The sequence below is a fragment of the Lucilia cuprina genome, chromosome 6 (genome assembly GCF_022045245.1).
Source record: "Lucilia cuprina isolate Lc7/37 chromosome 6, ASM2204524v1, whole genome shotgun sequence".
Taxonomy (NCBI): Eukaryota; Metazoa; Arthropoda; class Insecta; order Diptera; family Calliphoridae; genus Lucilia; species Lucilia cuprina.
Window position 1 is genome coordinate 53,502,778 of NC_060954.1, and position 23,354 is coordinate 53,526,131.

The following is a 23,354-nucleotide window of genomic DNA, read 5'->3' on the forward strand; positions in this document are numbered from 1 at the left end:
TTTTTCATGTTGATTATTTAACTTTTGAACTATTTTTTATAATTTCTCATTTTTTTCTATTAGACCAGAGTATGTGATTTTGTCTGTGTATTTTATATTTTTTGTATCCTCTTTTCCATTTATAAATAGTGTGTCTGTGTGACTGTGTAGAAAACTAACAATAAATATAAATACAGGTGTTTATTTTATAGTTTGTTACCTTAAAAGTTGACAGCACTCTGAATACATGCAGCATACAGAGATGCAAAGTGAATGCTGCCGAGATTCAAGTGTCCATAAGAAATAAGGGGGTTTCAACAAATAAAATAAAATTTGGGCAAAAGTCTTTTAAAAAATTTTTACAATATTTAGAAGAACATTTTATTTAGATTGATATATCTTCTCAATTTAAAAATTTATTTACCAAATATCCTGGACATTAGAAAAAAATTAAAAAAGATATAACCCCACCTAATAAAATGACTGTAAAATCAAAACCCAAACATCATGAATCATTTTTCAATGTCTCTCGGCACTCTAAAGAGTTTGTCGTCATTTCCATCATCATTGTCTGTTGCTGGAACATTTGGGTTTTGATTTTACAGGTATTTTTTCGGTGTGTGTTTGTTTGTGTTGATTTAAGGTGTGATTTGATGACTTCTTCAAATACATTTCAACATACATCCATAAATGTGTAGTATTTTTTTTGTTCTTATTTAGTGTGAAAAATCCAAACTAATGTTTCATTGTTGCTGCTGGTTACCGTCTGATGTTAGAAGTTTTGTTGTTGTGGAAATTGTTATTTGTTTGTCTCAAAGCCTGTTGCATTTTTATATATGTATAGAACTTTTGTTGTTTTATATGTAACAAAGTCTTGGCTATAGATTGATCTATAATCTTGACTATTCACTGATCTATAGTGTTTAGACTAATCTATCTTGACAGTAGACTGATCTTTAGTCTTGACTGTATACTGAACTTTAGTCTTGACTATAGGCTGAACTATAGTCTTGACTATATACTGAACTATAATCTTGACTATAGACTGATCTATAGTCTTGACTATAGACAGATCTATAGTCTTGACTATAGACTGATCTATAGTCTTGACTATAAACTGATCTATAGTTTTGGATATAGAACAATCAAAAGTTTTGAGTATAGACTAAACTATAGTCTTGAAAAGACTGATCTATAGTCTTGACTATAGACTGATCTGTAGTCTTGACTATAAACTGATTTATAGTCTTAACTGTAAATTGATCTATAGTCTTGGATATAAACTGATCTATAATTTTGGATATAGACCAATTAATAGTTTTGACTATAGACTGATCTATAGTCTAGACTATAGACTTGACTTCAGACTGAACTACAGTCTTAACTATGGACTGATTTATAGTCTTTACTATAGCCTTAACTATAACCTGATCTATAGTATCCATTACAGACTGATCTATAGTCTTGACTTTAAACTGATCTATAGTCTGATCTATAGTTTTGACTAAAAACTGATCTATAATCTTGACTATAAACTGATCTATAGTCTTGTCTACAGACTGATCTATCGTCTTGACTATAAACTGATCTATGGACTTGGATAAAGACTGAACTATAATCTTGACTGAAGACTGAACTTTAGTCTTGACTATAGACTGAACTATAGTCTTGACTACAGACTGAACTATAATCTTGTCTATAGACTGATCTATAGTCTTGACTAAAGACTGATCTATAGTCTTGACTATAAACTGAACTATAGTCTTGACTGTAGACTGAACTATAGTCTTGACTATAGACTGAACTATAGTCTTGACTATAGACTGAACTATAGTCTTGACTATAGACTGAACTATAGTCTTGACCATAGACTGAACTATAGTTTTGACTATAGACTTGGCTATAGACTGAACTATAGTCTTTACTATAGACTGAACTATAGTCTTTACTATAGACTGATCTATAGTCTTGACTATAGATTGATCTATGACTTGGATATAGACCAATCAATAGTTTTGGTTAGCGACCAATCGATAGTCTTGACTATGCAGTGATCTACTTATGGTCTTGACAATAGTCTTATCTATATTCTTGACTGACTTATAGTATAGACAATATTCTGATCTATAGTCTTGACTGAAATATATGACTGAGTTAGGACTATAGACCATATATCTGTTTTTGTTAATTATATTAGAGTTTCAAATATGGCATATATTTTTGTGTATGATTAATTGTGTAATAGTATCAATTAATTTAAGTATTCAAAACTATACAACTGTGGGTTCGGTTTTAAATAAAAAAGATTTTGATTCAAACACATTTATTTAAGACAACATGCTCTTGTAGGCAAAAGGAGGGAGTGTTTGTTGGTGTTAAAATATATTTAAAATATCAGGTGTTGAGTTTATATGTTGACAACATACACACTTAATTCAGATTTGTTTATTTATTTAAAATTAAAACTTTTTCTTTTAAGAAATTATTTGAATACAAATATATATTTAGTTATTATTTATTTATTTGCTTTTATGTTATAATGTTGCCGTTGTTGTTTGTTTCTTATTTGTTCCTCTAAGGATTTTGGTGTTTGATTTTTTTTATTTTAAAGTGGCGGCGGCATGTTTTACATTTTCTTCAACATCATCGTTGTAGTAAGTATACAAGGTTTTTCATTCCCATGATGATGAAAATGATGACGACGATGATGATGATGAGTAACAAATATCTTTGTTTGTCTTTTGTCAAAACACACCTTTTTATTTACATACATCATAAATATTTATCATTTCAGATTAGTGGTGGGTGTTGCGTTGAACATGTGCATTGAAAAAAAGCTGCTAATTCTTTAAATCAACATTACTGGCAACATGTTTCAGAAAATTGTTTAGTTAAAAACGCAAAACATTAGGATTTAGCTAAATGATTAATGCTTTGTAATTATTTTTATTAATTAAATACAAGTTGATGGCAAAATTAATAATTTGCAAAAAGTTTTGTGTAAAATTATACAAAACGATAATGTTTATAGCAACATGTTGCTGAAATTATGTGAATTTTGGAAACATATGTTTTAAATAATGTAGCCAGGACATAGTATAGTCTAGAACATAGTGTAGTCTATTGTATTGACTATAGTATAGTCCATAGGTTGGACTCTAGTTAAGTCTACAGTGTGGACTACTGTAAAGTATATAGTATGGGCTATAGAACAGTCTATAGTCAGAACTAAAGAACAGTCTATAGTCCGAACTAAAGAACAGTCTATAGTCTGGACTATAGAACAGTACATAGTCTGGACTATAGAACACTCTATAGTCTGGACTATAGAACAGTCTATAGTTTAGACTATAGAACAGTCTATAGTTTAGACTATAGAACAGTCTATAGTTTGGACTATAGAACAGTCTATAGTTTGGACTATAGAGCGGTCTATAGTCTGGACTATAGAATAGTCCATAGTCTGGACTATAGAATAGTCTATAGTCTGGACTATAGAATAGTCTATAGTCTGGACTATAGAGCAGTCTATAGTCTGGACTATAGAGCAGTCTATAGTCTGGACTATAGAGCAGTCTATAGTCTGGACTATAGAGCAGTCTATAGTCTGGACTATAGAGCAGTCTATAGTCTGGACTATAGAAAAATCTATAGTCTGGACTATAGAACAGTCTATAGTCTGGACTATAGAAAAATCTATAGTCTGGACTATAGAACAGTCTATAGTCTGGACTATAGCACAGTCTATAGTCTGGACTATAAAACAGTCTGGACTATAAAACAGTCTATAGTCTGGACTATAGAGCACTCTATAGTCTGGACTATAGAACAGTCTATAGTCTGCACTATAGCACAGTCTGTAGTCTGGACTATAAAATAGTCTATAGTCTGGACTATAGAATAGTCTATAGTCTGGACTATAGAATAGTCTGGACTATAGAATAGTCTATAGTCTGGACTATAGAATAGTCTATAGTCTGGACTACAGAATAGTCTATAGTCTGGACTATAGAATAGTCTATAGTCTGGACTATAGAATAGTCTATAGTCTGGACTATAGAATAGTCTATAGTCTGAACTATAGAACAGCCTATAGTCTGGACTATAGAACAGTCTATAGACTGGACTATAGAACAGTCCATAGTCCGGACTACAGAACAGTCTATAGTCTAAACTATAGAACAGTCTATAGTCTGAACTATAGAACAGTCCATGGTCTGAACTATAGAACAGTCTATAGCCTGAACTATAGAACAGTCTATGGTCTGAACTATAGAACAGTCTATAGTTTGGACTATAGAAAAGACTATAGCCTGGACTGTAGAACTGTCTATAGTCTGGACTATAGAACAGTCTATAGTCTGGACTATAGAACAGTTTATAGTCTGGACTATAGAATAGTCTATAGTCTGGACTATAGAACAGTCTATAGTCTGGACTATAGAACAGTCTATAGTCTGGACTATAGAACAGTCTATAGTATGGACTATAGAACAGTCTATAGTCTGGACTATAGGACAGTCTATAGTCTGGACTATAGAACAGTCTATAGTCTGGACTATAGAAAAGTCTATAGTCTGGACTATAGAACAGTCTATAGTCTGGACTATAGAACAGTCTATAGTCTGGAGTATAGAACAGTCTGTAGTCTGGACTATAGAACAGTCTATAGTCTGGACTATAGAACAGTCTATAATCTGGACTATAGAACAGTCTATAGTCTGGACTATAGAACAGTCTATAGTCTGGACTATAGAACAGTCTATAGTCTGGACTATAGAACAGTCTATAGTCTGGACTATAGAACAGTCTATAGTCTGGACTATAGAACAGTCTATAGTCTGGACTATAGAACAGTCTATAGTCTGGACTATAGAACAGTCTATAGTCTGGACTATAGAACAGTCTATAGTCTGGACTATAGAACAGTCTATAGTCTGGACTATAGAACAGTCTATAGTCTGGACTATAGAACAGTCTATAGTCTGGACTATAGAACAGTCTATAGTCTGGACTATAGAACAGTCTATAGTCTGGACTATAGAACAGTCTATAGTCTGGACTATAGAACTAACAGAACAGTCTATAGTCTGGACTATAGAACAGTCTATATAGTCTGGACTATAGAACAGTCTATAGTCTGGACTATAGAACAGTCTATAGTCTGGACTATAGAACAGTCTATAGTCTGGACTATAGAACAGTCTATAGTCTGGACTATAGAACAGTCTATAGTCTGGACTATAGAACAGTCTATAGTCTGGACTATAGAACAGTCTATAGTCTGGACTATAGAACAGTCTATAGTCTGGACTATAGAACAGTCTATAGTCTGGACTATAGAACAGTCTATAGTCTGGACTATAGAACAGTCTATAGTCTGGACTATAGAACAGTCTATAGTCTGGACTATAGAACAGTTTATAGTCTGGACTATAGAACAGTCTATAGTCTGGACTATAGAACAGTCTATAGTCTGGACTATAGAACAGTCTATAGTCTGGACTATAGAACAGTCTACAGTCTGGACTATAGAACAGTCTATAGTCTGGACTATAGAACAGTCTATAGTCTGGACTATAGGACAATCTATAGTCTGGACAATAGGACAGTCTATAGTCTGGACTATAGAACAGTCTATAGTCTGGACTATAGAATAGTCTATAGTCTGGACTATAGAATAGTCTATAGTCTGGACTATAGAATAGTCTATAGTCTGGACTATAGAATAGTCTATAGTCTGGACTATAGAATAGTCTATAGTCTGGACTATAGAATAGTCTATAGTCTGGACTATAGAATAGTCTATAGTCTGGACTAAAGTTTTGTTTTGCATCTGGCCAAGAGTTAAGTCTACATCTTGGCCTGTAGTTAGTTTTAGTCTGGATTACAGTTGAGTCTTATGTCTACGCAATAGTGAAGTATTTACTACAGTTTAGTCTACAGGTTTATTATCTGTATTATAGTCTTGACTAAAGTATAGTTTATAGTCTAGACTAAATACTTGTTTAAAGTCTCTAGCATACAGTCTGGACTATAGTCTTTTTTATATTGCGGACTATATCCATGACTATCGTCTTGGCTATATGCTAGTCAATAGTCTTGACTATATTTTAGTCTATAACACATTCTGTTTATATTCTAGTTTATATTGTTATACATGTGTTTAAAAATGTTTATATATTTTGTTGCTAGCAACAAATGTTTATAAACATCAAAGAATATCTTCACTACAATATTTCTTAATTTTTATTTATTTTCGACAAAATATTTAAATAAACTTATTTTTTCATAAAACGTTGTTGTTGTCTTCTTTTTTGTCTAACCATTTCAACAGCAACAACAATAACTCCCTTTTATAATACATTTAACTCGTTAAATGTCAATACGAATTACTAACCAGATGTCACAGATACTAATTTTATTTTAAACAAACCAGAAAAAAAGAAGTGTTACAAATTGCCTCCATTATGTGTTTTTCATATGTTTCTATTCGATTTTATTTAAACAAATTTGCATTTAACACCATTCAACAATTCTCCAATTAAAATTTACATATTTTTCGATTGATTTTCAATCTTCTTTTTTTTTCGTTGTTATTGTATTTTCTTTTGATGTTCTACTATTGTTGTGGTATTAATAATACAAATAAAAATGTTTAAAAAAATTGTATAAAAATAAAAAATAATCTTAGTAAATTACTAAATGAATATGACAAAATTATAAACAAATTAGTGTCACATTTATATTATTTATAACGAATTAAGAATTTATTTAATTTGAAATTTATGTTTAAATTTTGTAGGTATTTTTTTTAATTTCTAAATTCCAACAGGTTTTCTATGGATTCTTATTTTGAATTAAATTATTGAGACAGCAGGCCCTTAACACTTGTCGCAGCTGGAGCTAAAAAGTCTTGCATAGGGGGGATTTGGTGAAGTGCCCCTGGGTCAGTTTCAAATGTCTTAATGTTGTCTGTGGGTATTTAAAGAAAATCTTCATTGTTTATTTAAGTTTTTTTTCATTAGCACCCATTGATTTGTAAATTGTGACTCACCGTATTTAAAAACTTTTTATTTGCTTTTGAAGGTGCATCTCTATAACTGATGGTTAAATAGTGCCAACAGACAAATTAAAGAAATAAGAGAAATTAAGTACATATTGTTTTAGAAGTGAAAATGTTACAATGGAATATGTTTGATTGTCTTTACAAGAAAAGAATAAACTTATCAATTGTTTAAAAAATTGTTAAGAAAGAAAGTAAGCTACCATGTTTTATGTATAGCAAAATAACGATACTGATTATTCGAAATTTTGGGAGCAAACATATATTTTTTCAGTAAATTTTCATATGTTTAGTGCGAATTTTGATTTTGGGAGAAATTCGTAATCTATGTAGAACTTCAAATATTTAGTGAAAATTGTATTTAAAAGAAAATCTTGTCTTCTTAATTTTTATTGAGAAAAACCATTTTTTGAAAAAATTTAATTTTGCAGTGAAAATATAAAATTTTTAGTAAACATTCAATATTTTTATTATTTATATAGACTAGACTATAGACTAGACTATAGACTAGACCATTGACTAGACTATTGACTAAACTATAGACTAGACTATAGACTAGACTATAGACATGACTATAGACTAGACTATAAACTAGACTATAGACTAGACTATAGACTAGACTATAGACTAGACTATAGACTAGACTATAGACTAGACTATAGACTAGACTATAGACTAGACTATAGACTAGACTATAGACTAGACTATAGACTAGACTATAGACTAGACTATAGACTAGACTATAGACTAGACTATAGACTAGACTATAGACTAGACTATAGACTGACTATAGACTAGACTATAGACTAGACTATAGACTAGACTATAGACTAGACTATAGACTAGACTATAGACTAGACTATAGACTAGACTATAGACTAGACTATAGACTAGACTATAGACTAGACTATAGACTAGACTATAGACTAGACTATAGACTAGACTATAGACTAGACTATAGACTAGACTATAGACTAGACTATAGACTAGACTATAGACTAGACTATAGACTAGACTATAGACTAGACTATAGACTAGACTATAGACTAGACTATAGACTAGACTATAGACTAGACTATAGACTAGACTATAGACTAGACTATAGACTAGACTATAGACTAGACTATAGACTAGACTATAGACTAGACTATAGACTAGACTATAGACTAGACTATAGACTAGACTATAGACTAGACTATAGACTAGACTATAGACTAGACTATAGACTAGACTATAGACTAGACTATAGACTAGACTATAGACTAGACTATAGACTAGACTATAGACTAGACTATAGACTAGACTATAGACTAGACTATAGACTAGACTATAGACTAGACTATAGACTAGACTATAGACTAGACTATAGACTAGACTATAGACTAGACTATAGACTAGACTATAGACTAGACTATAGACTAGACTATAGACTAGACTATAGACTAGACTATAGACTAGACTATAGACTAGACTATAGACTAGACTATAGACTAGACTATAGACTAGACTATAGACTAGACTATAGACTAGACTATAGACTAGACTATAGACTAGACTATAGACTAGACTATAGACTAGACTATAGACTAGACTATAGACTAGACTATAGACTAGACTATAGACTAGACTATAGACTAGACTATAGACTAGACTATAGACTAGACTATAGACTAGACTATAGACTAGACTATAGACTAGACTATAGACTAGACTATAGACTAGACTATAGACTAGACTATAGACTAGACTATAGACTAGACTATAGACTAGACTATAGACTAGACTATAGACTAGACTATAGACTAAAATATAATCAAGATTATAGTCAATACTATACAAATTTTCCCCAAAAATTTTTTTATTTCCAAATTGATAAACATAAAAATATCGAAATATTTATGTGTTTTCCAATTAATATTTATATACAATTTATTGTCACCCTCACCCCGGTCTGGCGAACAGTACATTCTACTAATTGCTTAATTTATAGATAATCCACACAACATACAAGAGTATCTAAAGAATACATTTACGGAAAAAAACACACTGTTAAACCATTGTTTTCAAAACAAAAAACAGCTGTTTTCAAACTACAGTTTAGTTATAGACTGTTAAATATGAGGCGAATTCAAAAAAAAAGTATCTATATAGTTTAACATAATTCTAGCAGTTGGTATTTTATAGATACTTTTGTGACAGCAGAAAAAAATAAACAAATAAATTCGATGATGACTACAATCACTCTCCTGCTCTCACACGTGACTCTCTGTGTTTAATACACAGGCACTTTTGCTGATACAACTCTCTGTGTCAGGGGCTCTTGCATGAAGTTGTTTGTATACTACTAGGTTTTGTTGTTGTGGGAAAAAAAAACCAAACATATTTAGAGGCAATGCACCCTAAAAATATGAACAAATATACTTATTTACACTCTCAAGAAAAAAAGGCGAATTTAGTTTATATTTTACAAATGAGGTAATGAGTGTTTCGATGAGTTTGTATGGAATGAATGAATTCGCCTTAAAATTGTAACTGAAGGCTTTTATTGTTAAGAGATACTCTTTAGTTCTATTGCGATACTGTCCGGGTACGGTTGCTGAAAGCGCTTAATAAGTAATATAAAGACGGTGGCTTTAAACGACGGCCAAAAACGGTATTTGTTTGTTTGTTTACTTAAGTGTGTGTGGGTGCGTTTTTGAAAAAAGAGCTAAATTAAATGTGAAATAAAATTTATGCAAAAATTTAATTGTTTTTTAAATTATTAATAAAAATATTAAATTTTTTTTGGTGAATTAAAAACAACCCCCTTGGTGATTCTAACACTAGAGCTCCATTCAGTGATAAAGGTAAAGAGTTTTGGACTCAAAAAAGTGTTGGGTTTTTGGAACAAGAAAAAAGTAAAGAAAAATATCGTGTATCTACACATCAACAAACGGTTGTACAACAACCAAAAAAAGAAAACTCGCGTTACGGTTGGAAACAAAAACATAAAAACGAAAATTTACGGATCCTTTAAAATCTAACACACACACACATACAAACGTGTACAAAAAGAATCGAAAAAAGATAAAACTCAAGTAGAAAATTAATAACGTTTAAAACAACAACAACATCAACTAGAGCATCTCTGACATAAAATCATAGAAAATTTCCAAAAACAACAACAACTAAAATAAGTTTTCCTATTTAGCGTCGGTACCTATAGTCGGTGCATTAAAACATTCGTTAAAAATTTTGAAAATTTTCATAGTGCGTGTTTTTTTTCTATCTACCTAATACATACACACATATATACACACACACCCAAAGAAACAATTTTGAAAATTATTGTTAATAGATTGTGTGTGTGTTTTCCCAAAAAAAAAAGAAAAACCTAAAATATACCCCCTGAATAAAAAGTGAAATTTATTTATCAAAAAAATTTAAGGAAAAGCCGAAAAAATTTTTCATGAAAATTGTAATAAAGTAAAAGTTAATGTTAAAGAAAATTATTATTAAAGTGTAATCTAAAGGCAAAAAAGAGAATATTTCCCCCCCTTGGAAAAAAGCGAAATAAAAGAAAAATAATCAAAAATATATGCTTCATTAAGTGTTTCAAAGAATAAAGTAAAAAAATAAATAAATTTTAAAATTATTATTATCTGCATGAAAAATAAAGAAATATTCTTTTAATGTAAAAAATTTATGTGAAAAATTGTAGAGAAAATTTTATTGCGAAAAAGAGAAAAATTTTTTTCAAAAAAACTAATTTGAAAAACTTTTTATATAAAAATTCCCGGATTTTTGTGGATATTAAACAAACGTCTTGAAACTTATCTAAATAAAGGATTAATAAAGGTTGGTATTATATACATATATTTAATAATTTTAGAAAAAGAAGTACTTCTTAAGAAGTCATTGGGTTTATTTAAAACTTCTTCACTAGAAATTGTTATATTTTAGCTCTATAATCTAAAATCTAGCAGAAAAGGTTAAGGCTTTATAAAACACTTTATTTAGACCCTAATATCAAAAAAGGGTTCAAAATTTCCCAGAAAAATCTGTACTTTCCCACTAGGTAGACAAATCAGCAAAACTATAACGAAGTACTTCCAAAAGAATAACATTTATCACCCTTTCAAAAACAGCACTAAGTGAATTCTTTTACCTTCTCTAGAAGTGATGTTTATAGACTTCCAAAGAAGCTAAAAGAATCCAAATTTATTTTAACTGAATATTAATTTTATTTTTAAGTTAATTGTTACATATAAACTTGTAACTGATTCTATAATACTTTTAGTATCACTTTCTAATAACTTCCAAAAAAAAAAGAAACATAAAAATTACTTCCTAAGAATGGCTTCAGATGTCTCGAATTTGGAATCATATAAAAAAGGACATCCCTCCTATGACAAGCCTCTGAGAAAATCATCACTTCTTCAGGTCTCTTTCAGTACTTTAATAAAGTAAATTTCACTTCTTTTTTGCTTCTTTGGAAGTTCTTTTTTGCTAAAGAAGTGTAAGTACTTACTTTTTGAATGACTAACAACTCTTTTTTGTAAGACGATGAGCAGTTAGTTAGTTAGTTTAAAAAGAGGATGTACATATATGTATACATCAAATCCGAAGAAATACACCTAGTTCTCAATCGGGCCTGTTGGGCGCCTGTGGTGGGAATGGAACCCATCACCTCCGATCTACCAGACTACAACACTAACCTACCACAAGACAATGAGCAAAAAAATAACTCATTACAATTGAGCTCACCTTACTTTTCCTTATTTTTAATCGGTTTTATAGTTATTTTCTATGTTTATAATTATATTCACTTACATAATGCTTCATTTAGAAGTTATTTTATCATGCTATCTGTAATGGTTTTTACACAAATGTAAAAATCATGCCAGATATCGACTATAGTTAAATCAACTAACTATTTCTTTATTACAATATACGCTATAGACAATAGACTACAAATCCTATTCAAAAAATTATTTACTGTTATTGATAAGCTTTCGCTTATTACCAAGTAATGTATGATATAACTACATTATATACATTTAAAAATATTTATATATAATAGTTAAAAAATTGTTTTAAACTTTTTTGTTCAAAAAGTGAATTAGAATAAAATAAGAAAACTAACTTAAGCTTTCAAGGGCAAGATCCATTGGACCCATATTCAATAACAAATGATTCTTTTACAAAAAAAAAAAATTGATTCTTCATTTAACAAAGAATATTTTAATGGAAATTTCGTTAGACCGTTAGAATGAAGATATCGAGGTTTAAAACTTTTCAACAGTTCAAACTTTTTTGTTTCAGTTTTGGCTATATAGTTAAAGCCTCATTTTTTCCCATGTCTGGTAATTTTTATTTTATTTTTTCTTAAATTCCGGATATTTTTATAAATAAAGAATAATTAGAAGAAATTTTCTTAGACCCGATAGTGATGTAAGTTGTACCTCCGACGAATTTGTGTAGAATATATTATCCTATAAACATAACTTATCTAAGGCCTTTTCAATTGGCTCCTATCAGGGTTTAAAACATCCCAGCAAAAAAAGAACTTCTAAATAAGCGAAAAGAAGTAGAATTTACTCCATGTAAGTACTAAAAAAGACCTAAAGAAGACTTGTCATATTGTTTGATTCCAAATTCACTACATCTGAAATCATTCGCAGAAAGTCATTTTTATGTTCTTCTTTTGGGAGTTAAGTGAGAGAAATTGTAGTATAAAACAAAATTGGATTTTTTTAATTATTATAATTGTTATTCCTTTGGAAGCATTTAGTTTGTTTACTTTTGCTGGCATTTAATCAGTTAAAACTTTTTTGCTATTTAATCTAAGTCCAATTTTTTTAATAAAATTATTTTTGAAAACCATAAAAGGAGGTTGAGATAAAAGACATAAAAATTATAAAAAATACTATAGACTTACTTAGACTTTCAAGGTCTTTTAGTTTAGGCTTTGTTTTTTATTATTTAATTGATTTGGTCTTTTTCCAATAATAACTCCAATATACAGACGGACGGAATATTATTATTTGTATATATAATAAAAAAGACTGACAAACTAGCTGTGCTGATTTCGAATCTGCTATACAAAAGCTCTACATCATTTCTGTTATACGAGACATCTTAGGATATATTTTGAAACCGCACTTTTTGCCATATTTGGAACGTTATAACCGAGCCAAGTCAACTTAAGGAGCTTAAGGATATAGATTTCATCACTGATATAGGTTTTTATTTAGATAACTTAACCTTAAAGTAGGAACCAATTATAAATCGATTATGCGTTCAACAGACGATATCTAAGGAAATAAATAAGACATCTGAAAAATTCAATTTCAAAATTTTAAAAATTAGAACAACTTGTGACTTCTAAATCTGGTGAAAAGAAAATTTTGTTACATTCGCAGTTCCCTAAAGCATTTGGTTCAGATATATTACACAGCCAAGGTTTAACCTTGATTTTGTTGCGAATAAACTATAGGACTTTTAATCGGCATTTGTAAATAAGATGTATTTCATTTAGTTATAAAATTTCGTTTATATTATTATGACGACAAAGGCCGTTTTTTTAACTTTCGCCTAAGATATCTCAAAAATCTGATATAATAAAGAAATTATGAAATCCGATTTGCATTCAGCGGTCTGCACTCAGTCCTATATGAAAACTATAACTTTTTTGTAAATAAATACGATATTTGACCTGTGGCACCTCGGATATAGAACCATTTTTATAATTTTAGAGATTTGACCCATATACATGATCTCAGTGAAAATGACTCCCAGCTCGATTGCACCTATGACATCCAGCTATTCAAACAGTTTATGTAGTTGAAAGTTTTAAAAGTCCTGTGATCTTTGGAACACAGAAAATCGGTTTGTAGTTGTTGCTCTAACAGCGAGAAGTGTAAAGTCGGTTGGATCGTTGATCAGTGTTCATTAAACTCCCAGTCGTTCCGATTGTCGATTTATAATGCTATCAATTGTTTTTAAACCATGATATTTAGAAAAAAAATCATTTAAAATATTTACTCTTAGAAATTTAACATACTCTCTCCAATTCTATAAAGTTCAGTCCATAATATACACAAGAATACATTAAAGACCTTTTATCGATTTATGTTGATGCTTATCACTATATAACTATATAAAAAGATAGATTCAAAGACCACTTTTTTTGGCAATAACTAAGACCAAAAAATTGGTTATCTTATATAGTTTAGGGTAGATCAAAGGTAAAACTCTATATAATTTAACATCTACAGTAAAATGTCCCATTTTTTAAAAAACTTCGGCACCCTTAAATCATCATTTTAATTAATAATTAAAAAGTACCGTTAATATTCCTTAACATTATTTACAGTTAATGTGTTTTTTTTCGTGCTACAACTAGTAGTAGAGGCATGTCTTCATAGAGTCAGCAAACCCACCCATATTAAACGACACTCTATTTGCAAAAATAACGTGCATATAATTTTTGCAAAAACGCATATAAAATACCATTAATTTTCATTGTCTTAATGTGTCTGGGCATGTGAAATATACACATATATATACACATATATATATACACGTATACACACACGTGTATAAAATTAAAAACTCTATATGAAAACCCGTTAGATTAGGGAGGGATGTTCACATACACAGGGATTTACATACACATTATTACAAAACTTCATTTTCATAACAAAATAACATGAAATTACTTTCTTTCAAAGGTATAAAACAGAAAGAAAGGATTAAATGATTACTAAAGAAACAGCTAACTACCTGCTGCATTACTTAGAGACAATGAAGTGGCTATTGGATTGATTTCTATACTACAGAGAATCCAAAAACTATACATCTGACTAAACTAATAGAAATACAAAACAGTCTTGCAAAATTGCCGGGCTAATCTATATGGAATCTGCAATGAGTGTATGTGTGTGTTTGTGACTTTTCGAGTGTATGTGTTAAACAGAAAAGTGTTTGCTAAATTAAAAGTAATTTTCTAGCTTTTACATGATTACTGTAGCAAAAATGTATAAAATAAAACTAAAATACTGGCAAAAAAATATCACTAAAAGAAAAAAAAACTCCCTTAAAACATATTACAGACTCTAAAAGGGGAAACATAACACACACAGATCTATAATACACTTTTATTATAAAAATAAAATAAATAAACACGTTGATTTTAGATATTTTCTTTAACAAATAGTAAAATTTTTCCCTGCACTTTGGAAAAGAGGGAAAATACTTTTTTAATATGGCACACGAGGAAAATCTAATGAAAATAAACAAAACAAAATTTTCAAGAATTTTAATTAACAAATTGTAATTAATTAAAAATAGATAAAATGTATTTTCTTTTATTATTCTAAAAGAGGAAATAAATACTTGGAAGTAAATAAATAAATAGTACTCTAGAGTAAAACAAATACAAGTAGTTTTTTTGTTAGGGTTTATCTTTTATTATTGCATTTTTGGTTAGTTTTAATATTTTTAATGGTTTTAATTTTATTTAGAAATTTTCAAAAAAAAAGGAACAACAATTTTAATTAAATTGAACAGTTATTTTAAGTGAGAGAGAAAAACCATTCTTAATAGTATAAAAACAACGAACATACTTCATACAAAAAAAAAAAAGTTAAAAAAATGGAACTGTAGTTAAACTGCTTCTCTATTTGATTTTTAGAAATCGTGTTCATATTCTGAAATTACTTAAAAAATACTTTAAATTTCTGAAATTTTAAAAATTGAATTTTGAAGATGTTCAGACAAACCGATTTAGTAAGATCATGTTGGGAGTCGAAGATCTAGTTCAGTTCTAGTTCAGTTCTTGTACAGTTCTAGTTCAGTTCAGTTCTAGTTCTAGTTCAGTTCTAGTTCAGTTCTAGTTCAGTTCTAGTTCAGTTCTAGTTCAGTTCTAGTTCAGTTCTAGTTTAGTTCTAGTTCAGTTCTAGTTCAGTTCTAGTTCAGTTCTAGTTCAGTTCTAGTTCAGTTCTAGTTCAGTTCTAGTTCAGTTCTAGTTCAGTTCTAGTTCAGTTCTAGTTCAGTTCTAGTTCAGTTCTAGTTTAGTTCTAGTTCAGTTACTGAACTAGTTCTAGTTCAGTTCTTTCTTTCTTATATTTTTCAATAATTTGAAAATATTTTTTTATTTCAAACAATTGATTTTCTTTATTATTTGCATATTCCACTGTATTTGAAACGCCTAATTTCCTACTTTATAAAAATTGTCATTTACAAAAAAAAAAAAAATATTTCATATGCAAATCATGTCTTCAAAACCCATCAAGCTAGAATGTTTAACAGAAATTTTCCAAACATTTAAACACGGAGCGACAAGGTAGGGAGACAAAATCTATCATAAAAATTGTTAAGAAATTCTAATGAAATACATACAACAGGCTTGCTTGATGTGTAGACAACTAAATTTGTTTTAGAACAATGATTGGTTTTTCTTTGTTTTTTTTTTCATATAATATATTAATAATTCCAGACGTGCAATCTTTAAGCTAACGTGTGTTGTAAGTAAGTTCTACTTTTAGCACCCCATTCTCATGGTTCACATACGAATATTATGAGTCAAATGGAAAAATTTGTATAATAATGCAATTGAATTTCAATAAATTTCCAGTCAAAATAATTTTGTGTTTTTTATTTTTGAGGGAGTTTAGTTTAAAATTTTGAAGATGTTTAGAAAAATTGTTTTTAACAAAATTGGAAAATTATTTTGCTTTGTCTGAAAACCAGACAGAAAATTATAAAAATTGTTTTGTTGTAGGTAATAAAAAGTTGGTTATTGTTAGCACGCAAAAAGGATATAAAAACAACAACAAATGGTGTTTTGCCTACACACATACTCTAATACATTTAAGGAAAAAATTATCTAATACCCAGTAGTTTTGTAAGGAGGCACTCTTAGTTATTTGCAAAATGTTTAATGCAATACTAGTTTAATACCCTTGTAAAGGCAAAGTAGATTTCAGCTGTCATTAGCGAGAATTGCAGTGCTACTTTTGTGTCCCTAAGTAATCTATAGAGTAAGCACCTTACACGAGTTTGCTTCTACCGTAACGTAAGACTAGTTATTTTACAAACCACAAGTAAATTAGAAGAGAGTTAATAGGAAAGTCTATTTGTAATGCAAGATAAGAGCGTAATTAGACTATCGTGCCTTAGAAAGTAGTTATTAAACTCACCACCAGTAATCGATAAGAGAGTAAATTGTTTATAGGATAAGAAAACGAAGTGTAAAAGGTAAATTTATTTTAAAGGAGCAGTTCCTTAATCAAAGTTAATATTAGATGCTTGTTGGACTTTAGCCACTTTCGAACGGCTGGGTTATTTCAAAAACACTTACCTGCTACACTTACCGCCCATATAAATGAGTGTAAAAAGAAAACAGCAGAAAAAATTTTTAACAATTTTTGTTAGAGGGTCATCGTCTATGTGAAACATAAAATTCCAATTTGTGTTTATTAAACTCAATGTAAGGACTCACACTCACACACACACAAACACATTATTACACCGCCCAAGGATACTACTTTATTGAACAGTTAAAACAACAATTGCATGACAAAGTAAGCAGGATGTTATAGCCGGACATAGACGATCATTTGAAAGCATTTACAAAGTAATATTCCCTTTTTCGTCTCTATTCCTTGAATAGCCCTATAACTTGTTCACGTATACGGGACTCCAGTGTCCCAAAATCTTGTGGTCAAATTTTAAAAGAATCGGTCCATAATTGACCCTTGCACTTTAACGCTCATAACTCTGTGAAAGAAGTATCTATAGCGGTGGAATTTGACATGACTTCGACATTTTATGGGAACCTTAAGTAAGTACTTACACTTTGTTTCCTTATTACTTGCCTACTTACCGGGTAAGTAAAGATTTTGTTAGTTTAGATCTTGTGTAAGGAAACTACAGCAGAATGTACTAGGACTTCCATTATTAAACTTCCAAGAGCAATTATTAAAATTTTGGTAAAAACGGCAGTGAAATTCGACATGAGTTCGAACTTTTATAGGAACCTTAAGTAAGTACTTACACTTTGTTCCCTTATTACTTGCCTACTTACCGGGTAAGTAAAGATGTAGGTTTTGCAGTTTTTGTCAAGATACGAGTGCATTAAACATAATTATACACTAAAAGCCCTATTCGGCGGGCTAGTTGAAATAATGGACCGATATTAACCATTTTCTATAGGCTTCGTCTCCGGTATCATGAAACATCATGTGCCATATTTCATTAAATTATCTCCAAAATTGCGATTTGTAGATTGATTGCAAATTTTACAAGCTCTATTCGGAGGTTCAGTTGTATAGGGGCTAGGTGAAATAATGAACCGATCTTAACCATTTTCAGTAGGCTTCGTCCTTGGCAATAAAAGATCATGTACCCAATTTCATTGAATTACCGATTTGTAGTTTGATTACAAAGTTTACATGGACGGACAGACAGACAGGCGGACAAGGTTTTCATGGACGAACAGACAGACATAGCAAAATCGACTCAGAAAATGATATCGGACTTATATTATTGTGCCTTACAAACATCAGCACAAACCCAATATACCCTCCCCACTTAAGTGGTGTAGGGTATAAAAAGGAAAGGATATAAAAAACTACCCCTATAAATACACATTCCTTTTGTTTTGCTCTTTATGGAGGATGAAAATTTTTACTCGACTGAAACGGGAAAAAAAATCCATAACAAGGTTAGCCTGGCATATATCCTGTTTTGTATTTCGATATAAAGGAATACAAGGAAAAACACAAACAACATACATTTACACTTACACGGTTATACTCATGCACATACATACAAAAGCCAAATGAAGTAAGTAAATTACTAAAAGTAAATGTACAAACATACATATGTATGTGTTCTTTTTTTGAGACTCACTGTCTGCCTGGCTGTTGGTATGTGTGTATGTATTTATAGACCATAAAATGCATTTACGTTACAATTTTCAAAAATGTACATATTTTCTTTCTTTTTTCAATGTTGCTGCTTGCGTTTTATGTTTCGTACAAAAATGCAAGCCACCCCCTTTGAAACGCCCTTTTTTAATAGCAGCAACCATATCATCCTTATTGAATCACAAATTGTATCGGAAATATCCTAACTTCCGTTAATATTAGAAAAAAACATTTTCGAATAATTCTAATAGTTTATTCTCTCCCTTAAAAAAAACCTACAACAATGTCAATGTTATGTGTAATGTGATTGCATTCTGTTTTTGCGTGTGATTTTCTAATGTCTATTATTATATCCAATTATGACAACAATATGTTATGACTGTCATTAATTTTCAAAACATCATTGTATTGTAATATTCTTCCTTAATTTTTTTGTTGTTTAGCCACCATTATGTTTTTCATTTATGTTTTTTTGTAACCATTTTTTAGCACCTTTTGTGTGTGTATGCGGTTTGTTCCTTTTTTTCTGGTCTTTGCTTTGTTTTTTTTTTAGAAAAATAGCAATGTAATCCTTGATTTTAACACCATTTGATTTTCTTTTGTTTGTTTAGTTTTCCTTGTAAAGAGACCCTAATTTTTTTTGAAAAATTGTTATAATAAATAGAAACACCTTTGCTAAATTGCTTTCAGTTTTTTCTTCTCTTGATTAATGTTTAATTTAATCAGGCATTAAAAAGGGGAACATTGTTTTTTAATATTTCTGAAATTATGTAGATTTTATTTAGAGGAATTTTTCTTTTATAAGGGTTTTTGCATAAAAGGGGAAGTCCTTATAAAGACTATAGATTTGAATATATATAAGACTATAGGCTAGACTATAGTCTAGACTGCAGACTGGACCATAGTGAAGACTTTAGACTAGAGTATCGACTAGACAATATACTAGACTAGAATAAAGACAAGACTAAACACTAAACTGCAGAATAGTCTGTAGAATAGACTATAGAAGTCCAGGGGCTATAGACTAGACTATAGACTAGACTATAGACTAGACTATAGACTAGACTATAGACTAGACTATAGACTAGACTATAGACTAGACTATAGACTAGACTATAGACTAGACTATAGACTAGACTATAGACTAGACTATAGACTAGACTATAGACTAGACTATAGACTAGACTATAGACTAGACTATAGACTAGACTATAGACTAGACTATAGACTAGACTATAGACTAGACTATAGACTAGACTATAGTATGTATTTTAGTTTAGGCTATAGTCTGGACTATTGTTTGGTCTATAGTCTGAACAATAGTTTAGTCGATAGTCTGGACTATATTTTAGTCCATAGTTTGGACTAATGTATACTCAATAGTATGTACTTAAGTCTGGTCTCTAATCTAATAAGAAATCTGTTCTATAGTCTATAATTAAGTCTAGCATATAGTCTCTACTTGAGTCTAGACTTTAATCTGGACTTTATACTTTACTTTTTTGCCGATGAATGCGTAAACTGAGACGCTGAAATCGGCCAAAATTGACTTGGAATTTGTTGAGGGTTTAAATGAGTTGCTAGTGGGTATGGGTAAGATTCTCGTTAAGTGCACTTTCTTTTTGTTACTGAGTCTTTAATGAGTTTATAAATCTTTTTCTTCCAGATCAATTTAGTTCTCTATTTTTTATTAAAACTGAAATCATGTTTAAGTGGTTCAAACATCTGCCAAAAAAAATGTCACAAAAACCAAAAAAAAACTTAAATCAGCTGCCTCTAGGGTTACACATTATAAGTATTTAACAGGTAGACCGGAAAGATAAAAGTAAAATTTATCGAACAAATAAATAAATGGAAAAAAACATAATTTACTCTCTAGTTTAAAGAAATTAAAAACTACCTGTTCTTAATGGATTAAAAAAACTCCTAAGATAAGCAAAAATTAAAAAAAAATTTGTTTAATTAAAAATTTGTATTTAAAAATCTAACACAAGTGTTTTTGTGAAATATAAGGTACAAGCTGTTTAAAAAATCAAACTCAAGTGATAAACGACTACAATTTTTAACGGTTATTACAGATGTAAATGTATACGATTTCTTTTGAGCCCGTATTTTTATTTTTTTATAAAATTTATATTAAATTCCTATTAACTTTAAATATATGGGATTTATTAGAGTTTAAATTAACACCCAACTTGTGTTTAAATGTTTTGTTTAAGAAATTTGATATTTTAATAAATATTTCTATATATTATTTAAATGAAAAAACATTTTGTTTATTTAAACGTTAGCTGATGTTTAACAAACCACATGAGATTTTAATACAAATTTCTAAGAAATTTTTAAGTTAAGGTGGTCTTTATGTTTAAAATGTATGCCTGGCAACGTTTTAGAAATTTTTACCAAAAGAATTTTTTTATTAAAAAAGCTTTGTGACACTTGGTTTACCTTCCCCCTTTTTATTTGTTTAAACAATAGAGGATATGGAAAAAAAATATATATTTGTCGTTTTTTTTTATTTCAATATTTTTCTTTGTACAAAGTGTTGGCGTTTTATATGTATTTATTTATTTTGAAAATCATTTAATATTTGTTGTGTTAACGCTGTTCAAGAGACTTGTAACCTAAATAGCTTTAAGCTATTATCTCTTAGCTAGTATTGAGGGAAACGAAAAGAAAGACAATGATCGACTATATGGTATCCTACTGAGTGATCGAGTAATTATAAACTTTTACGAGTGGATTATTCTTTTGAAAGCGAAATTTTTTAAAAGTGTACTCTATATGGAAACTATAACCCATTATAGGCCGATCTGCAGATATATATATTCAAACGCTTTCATAGCTCTAATAGACCTTCGTATCATATTTTTTACAATTTTCTTCGATAGAGATCCGTATTTTAACGCTTCCGTCCGTCTACATGAAGCGATGGAAGGACAAGCTTAAATAAAGGATATTTATAAGATTTCATAATTTTTGGATCCTAAGAGACCCTAGTGCCCTACTTTATTAATATGTCTTGGATTGAGACCCATATTTTAATAAGTGTCCGTCCATCTGCCCATAGGGATGGATGGACGGACTTGACTTTCTTGACCCAAAAACTTATTCTGAAACACTAAAGACAGGCGTGTGGAAGAACAAGCTACAAAAACGAATATATATAAGATTTCATAATTTTTCGATCCTACATTGAGACCCATAGTTTAATAACTGTCCGTCTGTCCATAGCGATGGATAGACGGACTTGACTTTCTCTACCAAAAAACTTATTCTAAAGCACTAAAGAAAGGCGCGTAGGACCAATATTTCTTTCTACGACAAACTATAGAACAACTACATAATACCCACTACCACTATAAAGCTTTAAGTTATAAATAGCTTTAAGCTATTACTCTAGTACTTAGAATACACAATAAAGAAACACACAAATTTGCTAGAAATTTGTAAATAGAAACCAAACCAACAACTAAAGCTATTATATAGACATGTTTGTGAATAAATGATTTTGATATTTGTAAAAATAAACTAATAATTTTTAATATTGTAAATATTAAGTTGATTATAATGAAGGTGTGTCAACTAAAACAATAATATATATTTTTTTTTAATTAATAACACTGACATAAAACATTTCGAGGTCTATTAATTTTTCTCAAATCATATTAAATTAATAGCAAAATCAAAAAACTAATGAGTAGACATTAAAATAACTAGACAAATTTAAGAAAAGAAAAATTACTTTTTTAAAATTTTTGTTAAAGAAAAGTGTTACCAAATATGAGACACCATTAGACTAATATACCTATAGACAGGAGTTAAATAAAACTAACAACAAATTTTGAAATATATATGTTTTCAATTGTTTGCTGTTCTTTTATTTTTCAAAATTTTATATTACTCATATAATTGAGATTTGTTTGTATGTTTTTTCGAATGTTAAGACATGTTTATAACACCCACGTTAATAAATAAATCTTAATTTTTTAACACATACGCTGAGAGACAACGTTCAAAAACACCATAACGATTTAAAGGGGAGAACTTTAAAATTTATAACAGCAACTGAAAAGGAAACCCACCCTGTCAAGTGATTTACGAAAATACTTTAAAAATGTGTGACATTAATTTAATTTTACACAAGACTATTTAAGGTATTTTTGTAAAGAATTTTAAGAAACTCAAAAGTTTTTAAACGAAATCTGCCCAAAGTATTTTTTAAAAACAAAAAGAATATGTGTTACTTCCAGGATTTACGGAAGGACGAAGTCCAGTTCTAGTTGAGTTCTAGTTTAGTTCAGTTCTAGTTCAGTTCTAGTTCAGTTCTAGTTCAGTTCTAGTTCAGTTCTAGTTCAGTTCTAGTTCAGTTCTAGTTCAGTTCTAGTTCAGTT

General features: G+C 29.7%; 1 protein-coding gene across 1 annotated transcript in view; it reads left to right on the forward strand.

Moving 5' to 3' along the window:
• Nucleotides 1–10,496: 10,496 nt before the first annotated feature.
• LOC111680400 (roundabout homolog 4) overlaps nt 10,497–23,354 on the forward strand; it is a 146,455-nt gene continuing 133,597 nt past the window's right edge. Inside the window, exon 1 of the mRNA XM_046954174.1 lies at nt 10,497–10,882. The gene's annotated coding sequence lies outside the window, so the exon portion shown is untranslated. The remainder of the gene's footprint in view (nt 10,883–23,354) is intronic.